General features: G+C 44.5%; 1 non-coding gene across 1 annotated transcript; it reads left to right on the top strand.

Moving 5' to 3' along the window:
* The first annotated feature begins 4,145 nt into the window (after positions 1–4,145).
* Positions 4,146–4,217, top strand: TRNAC-GCA. The gene has a single exon. It is a non-coding gene; the product is annotated as a tRNA-Cys (tRNA).
* The last annotated feature ends 2,290 nt before the right edge of the window (positions 4,218–6,507 follow it).

The raw sequence follows: 6,507 nt of genomic DNA, 5'->3' as shown, positions 1-6,507 counted from the left end.
TGCCGGCAATCCTCTGTGTCCCTTCGCTTGTGGACGCATCACTCCGGTGTCTGCCTCCCTCCTCACGTGGTGTTTCCCCTGTGTCTCTATCTCTGTCTCTTCTCTTCCTCTAAGGACCATAGTCGTATTAGATGAAGGACGCACCCTAACTCTGAACCACCTCATCCTAACTTAGCTATCTGCAGTGGCCCTACTTCCAGCTCATGCCACGTCGGAGGTTCCTGAAAGGACGTGGATTTGAGCGGACGCTGTCCAACCCACAAGAGGCTGTCTCCCCTGACTCGGGGGCCCTGGCCTTCTCTCCACTCTCCTGGCTCAGCCTCTGCCCCCCACCCTGTCCTCCTGGGCCACCCATCTCCACCTCCCGTCCCCTCCTCCTGCAAGGTGTTGTGGAAATGTCACTGCCTCCAAGAAGCCCTCCCAAACCCCGCAGATGAGGGTCACCCTGCCTTGTTTAACGGGCTCATGACACCCATCCCAATGGTATCTGAGGAAGTGCCTGAGTCACAGTGTGTCAGTCTCACGTGTGCCTCCCCTGGAAGGTCACCCCCGTGAGGGCCGGAACCAGGCCGCCTGGGTGAGCAATAACAAACCTAAACACGTGGGCACAGAGACTGACTGCGGAAGCCTGTCTCAGTAGGACAGGCCAGAGGGGACAGGCTCTGTACCAAGCCCACTGCAGGGCCCTCCAGGAAGACCTCCGAAGCGGTGGCCCCGGGACACGGGAGGAGACAGACCTGCGGTCAGGGCAGGCTCCACCCCTCCCCCGACCATGACTTTCAAGGCCCTCTCTAAGCTGCCCCTGCCCCACCTCACTGACCTCTGCTCACATCTCTGTCTTGTGCTGTCCCTTTGCACTGTTCATGCTCCTGCATCCATCCTGCCAAGCCAGCTCCCTCCTTAGGGCCTTGGCGGTCTCTACCCACAGCCCGGAATGCTCTGCATCCAGATTTTTACACACTGGCTTCTTACCATTTAGACTTCAGCTCCTATTGTCACTTCCCTGACAACCCCATCTCACCCGTGTCGTCCTCCATCACATCAACCTGCTTTATTTTCAGTGTCTGTGATGATCTTGTTCATTTGTTTGTTTTCCTGTCTGTCCCCCTAACCTCTCAGAATATAAGCTCCGTGAAAGCAAGGACCTCGTTTGCCTGTTCACTGCTGAGCCCTCAGTGCCAGGCTAGAACCTGGAACACAGTGGGTGCTTCCTGTTTGTTGAATGACTGAATGAAAGTTAACCCTTCCAAGCTCTGTTTCTTCATCTACAAAATGGGGATAATCTGAGCTACTTCATAAGAGATAATAATTGTACCTACCTCAAAGGGAAGATTAAATGAGAGGAGGTACATGAAATGCCTCCAGAGTAGTAAACACTCAACATATTGGAACCATTATCAGTATCTTAGATTGACACCCAGCCTAACATGGAGGGGATGTGGCAGATGTGGTGGTAACTCTTACAGATCCCCAGCGGGATTACAGAGGGTGATTCAACCTTCACATTCTTTCAGTTACCCAACCTTTACCACAAAAGGATGGAAGAAGTGTGGTATTGTAACAGCCCTGAACTTGGACCAAGTGGTCTTGAAACTGAGTGTCTTAGAAACTTTCTGAAGCTCCATCCTCACCTGCAAAATGGAAATAATTATTCCTTATAAAAGCTTAAGTGGGTTATATGTAAATTATAATGCATATTTCCCAAATGACTATTCCACTGGTTCTTTTTGTCTTAAAGCAATTATTTATTAATTATATCATAGTAAATGGTATTGCTTGCAATTACTAGAAGGGAATATGCTTAAATTTGTAATATTTATTGTTTTTTCTGATTTTGAAAGTAATACATTACAGAAAATTTAGAGGATATAGAAAGTTTGAAGAAGAAAGTTTTAAAATCATCCCTAATGCCCCTATTTTTAGTCCTCCTCTTTATGCCATGGAGCAAACAATACAAATTTAAATGCATTGGCAAGAGGAACAGTGATGTCAGCAGGTCCAGCGACTTGGGCTTCCTAGCAGGTAGGTCTGCTTCCTGAAAGGCCAGGGAAAGTGGAGTCCTGGCTTGATGGAGTCTTGGGAGTGGCTCGGAGGGGAAGGAGGCCCACGAGAAGGGACTGGTCTTTTGAGGGTGTGGCCCGGGGAGAGCATCTGACTATAAATTAAGAGGTCCCGATTTGGATTCAGAGGTGCTTTTACCAGGTCCTTAATTTTTTTTTTTTTTTACATTTCTAAGTAGTTTATGAAAATAATACATTACTGGAAATTTTTACATTTGAAATAATGCTCTCTGTCATTTAACACAGAATCACCTGGTTTTAAAAGACACCAGTGTCCTTGTCACTCAACTAGCTGCCCCCCTCCTCCCTGCATTAGGGTTTTTTAAACCTTTTTAAACCTCCCTAGAAGGTTCTAATAAGATCAGGATTAAGAACCATGACTTAGCATGTAATTCACATTTTCTTGTGAATTATACAAACATTTAAATAGCTTGCAGGACCTTATTTCCCCCACCAGGGATCGAACCCACACCCCCTGCAGTGGAAGCCAAGGAGTCCTAATCACTACCCTGCCAGGGAAGTCCCAGTAGTTTTTGATCACTGGAGATCTAGCATACTTCCCTTAACTACCTCTCTAGTATTAGGCATGTTTAAATATTTTAAATAACACTTAAGAGGGCTTACATGTAAGTAAGTAAGAGGACTTACATATCTTTGAGCCAACATTTGTTCATATTTCAGACATTTTCTAAGGATGGATTCCAAGAAATGGAATTACTACCAAGTCAAAGGGAATTAATTATTTAAAATAATCTCTGGTTTTACACTGCCCTTCCCCTCAAGAAAGATTGTACCAATTTACAGTCCCAATTTACAGTACTAATATGATAATTACTGTTTTGTTTTCCTAATTTGATAGGTGAAAAATGTTATGTTTTAATTTGCATTTCTTTGGTCTTCCTAAAATTTACCCTGATTTACTGAGATTGAGCACATCCTTGATGGCCTAAGTGGACCCTTTACATATTAAGGATATTTATCTGCAGCATTTTGTCTGTTGTAAATGATGGAAATTTGCTATAATCCCAACTTGCTATTAACCTTTCAATTTTGTTCATATTCCTAAACTCTTAATGTTTAAATAACTACTGACATTTTCTGTTCGGATTTCTTCCATGCCTTCCCTGCTGTTCAGAAATTAGTTAGATATTCATTTATATTCTCTCATACTTTATGTTCGGTTTTGTTATACACAGTGCTTTAATCCACTTGGACTGTATTTTGATATACAAAAAGAAGTTTAGTTGCTACTTTAATTATTTTTCCCAAATGGCCAATTAAACTCTCCTAGCTTGATTTATGTAAATAACCTTTCCTTTCCCGTCTGAATTCGTGACTGCTCTACGTCGGGGCAGTAAAACGCCGTGGTTAAGTGTGTGGTTAAGTAAGCCCCGACAGCTTATTTCGCATCCTGCCCCCTCGGGTTCCTCCGCTGTGCCCCTGGGGTAGCAATCACAGCCCGCTCCCAGAGGGCTGTGGACGTCCTCAGCGCTCGGGAGGCACTCGCGATGATCTTTTATTACGTGGGTACATATACTATGGTGTTCTCCCAGGTCTGGCTGCCTTGCGCTGTTTTAGCAGATGTTCTAATATTTACAGTGGAAAAGTCCTCCAGTGTCGCTTCTGTTATTACTTTCGCAGTTTTCTTAGCTACCGTCACCTATTTCATTTTTGGAAATAAACGGTTCACCTTTTATTTACTAGGCCTGGTCTTCCGTTTACCTCTCAAGGAAGGAGTTCGAAAAGGACACTGCTTGATGCAGCTGGCAGACTAGCCAAGGTCTGTGCGGTTAGGGGAGCAGAGCCCCGAGGGGCATCAGAGCGGTGGGAAGAGGAGAGAGAGGCGGCGAAGGCAACAAGAGGGGCCCTGAACCTCTACCACCTCCGGCTGTGGGCAGAAGACTGTGACCAAATCAATCGTCCCACCGAACCTGGGGAGGAAAGCCGGTTGGAGTTCTGAGCAGGAAGGCCCGCCTGGAGCGACCATAGGCAGCAAAACCCAAGGCAGAGGCTACGACGGTCGGCAGGGCCTGGGTGTGGCTGCACAGCTATAAAGGTGTGAGTTGAGAACACTTAGGTGTGTCAGGGGGTATAGCTCAGGGGTAGAGCATTTGACTGCAGATCAAGAGGTCTCTGGTTCGAATCCGGGTGCCCCCTGCCCACATAACATTTTGGAATTTCCAGGCTTCAGCAAGCCTGAGGCCCATGGCCTTCCTTCCTTGGGTCCCTGTAGTTCCAGCACCCCTCCACACTGAGAACACCCGCTGACTCTTTCCCATCTGGAGATGTTCCACCCGGAACAGCCACCTATGGATTGTGGAGAGGTCCACAGTGTGGGAAGCCTCATTGGCTTCTTGCACTTTTCAAGGAAATGGGGGGAGCAGGATGTTGTCAGGGCCCCAGGAGGGTCCTGCTGCTCGTCAGAGTGTGGTAGATGGAAGGAGCCCCAGGGAGGAGTAAGAAGTTGGGGTTCTGGTCCCAGCACCACCATCACCCCACCTTTTCTCATCAGCAGAATGGGTGTCAGCCAGGAGCAATGAGGGCTGCTCCGCACAGGACAGAAGCAAGACTGGGGTCTGCGGACGGCTCTGGGGAGGCGTAGGAGACCCACAGATTTCCAGGTCCCTGGACAGCCACTTTCAAGTGACTTTTTTCTGTAGACCAAAATATGTTTAATGAAAATACCTCTGATCCAGGTGCTAAAGTAACTGGTAAGCTTAAAGTATGCTAATTGAAAGACACCCTGTGGGACTTCCCTGGTGGCCTAGTGGTTGGGATACTGTAGTTTCCCTGTAGGGGGGCATGGGTTCGATCCCTGATGAAGGGACTGAGATCCTGCATCTTGTGTGGTGTGGCCATGAAACAAAAGAAAAAGTTTTAAACAACCAAAAAGCATTTTTAAAAAGTATTCTCAGTTGTAATTTTTTTGTATTGCAATATGTAAACATTTTAGCCACAAAATTTTCACATTCTCTTTTTGCTTCCATTCAAAGTACGTTTCTTCCACAAAAATATTTATAAGACAAAGCTCTTGAAATGAGTATGATTCTTTGGAATATTTCACCAAATTTAGATGCTGCAAAATCATAAGCTTTGAAAATTTCATTCCCTTCAGGTACAGAATGTAAATTATCCAATTTAAATGAGGAGCTTCAGCCAAAGACTCCTTAGAGATATCGCAAATGCAATTTTAGAAATTCAGAATTAAATCCTGTACACCACGTGAAATTTCATTGTTTAACTTGTTCAGTTTCTCTCTTGCTTTTGCAAGAATACATTTCAATATCTTCCTGTTTGCAAATTTTGTTTTCATTTATTGCAACTCTCTAAAGTTTTCAAAAGCTGAAGTTTTGGGGCACACCATTTGTTGAAAACTTTGATTAAAGATTTCCAACAGGTTTGTGCAAAACACAACAACAATTTTTGGTGCACATTTTTACAAAAAGAAAAGTTTAATACCAATGCCATTGCAGGACACTTAGGTTAATTCACAAAGTAGTTCTTCAAAGGTTTAAACATTTCTAAAATCTTAGTTGTATTGGGGACAGATGTGTTTTAAGAGACTGATTATATTGGTGGACCTACAAAATAATATTCAGTAGCTATTTGTACTTTCTTATACATACTGCCATCATGAAATATTTTCTTGTATTAAATCAGCTGTGTCACAAAAGTAATTCAGTTTTTTAAAAACTTAAACAAAAAACCAATTCAGCTTTTATATGAATTGCTAGAATACCACAGCTTGTTTGGATGCACTTGTGAATTATGTGTGCGCCACAGTGCCAGCGATATTTCTGCTTAATTTGCTTACAACTTACTGATGGCTTCCTTGCTAAGAACATGGTTTATATTACAATGCTGTGCTCCGAAAATTTCATTCTTGTATTATTACTGCAAAAACAAAGAGTTCTATCTTCTACTGAAGTCTTAAACGGAGTTTATAACAGCCTTTGCAGTAAGTCAGGTGTTTCACTTTGGACAAAATGAACTTCCAAAGCTTCACTTTGATTCCATGAACTGGATGCTGGGACTACAGACCTGAAAGCAGGACCATCCCCGGGGACAGACTTATGTGACCCTACCTAACAAGACTTTGTAGTTACTCAGCTTACCAACAACATGTGTTCCCTGGGATGGGGGTGCTCCTCAGAAAGGAGCTGGTGGAGAGGTTGGACAGAGGGGAGGAGAAAATGAAGGGAGGGCAGCTGTGCTCCTGGGGAGGCCTGAGGTTTAGATTCTGGAGCAGAAATCAAAACCTTTGAGGCCTGGTCCTGACCCTTGTGGGCAGCCCAAATGTGCCCAGGCATGAAAGGGACAGCAGATCAGTGCTTCTCAGTGGTCCTTGAGTTTGCCTAGGAATCTATTCATACTTTAGTAACAATCTTAACCATTTAGATATAGGCACACTGTGGCTGGTTTGCAGGGCCATCTTTTAATCTAGAGC

The sequence above is a fragment of the Monodon monoceros genome, unplaced genomic scaffold (genome assembly GCF_005190385.1).
Source record: "Monodon monoceros isolate NGI ecotype Baffin Bay Population unplaced genomic scaffold, NGI_Narwhal_1 Super_Scaffold_2, whole genome shotgun sequence".
Taxonomy (NCBI): Eukaryota; Metazoa; Chordata; class Mammalia; order Artiodactyla; family Monodontidae; genus Monodon; species Monodon monoceros.
Note: the sequence above shows the minus strand (reverse complement) of the source record. Positions and strands in the feature narration are given on the sequence as shown.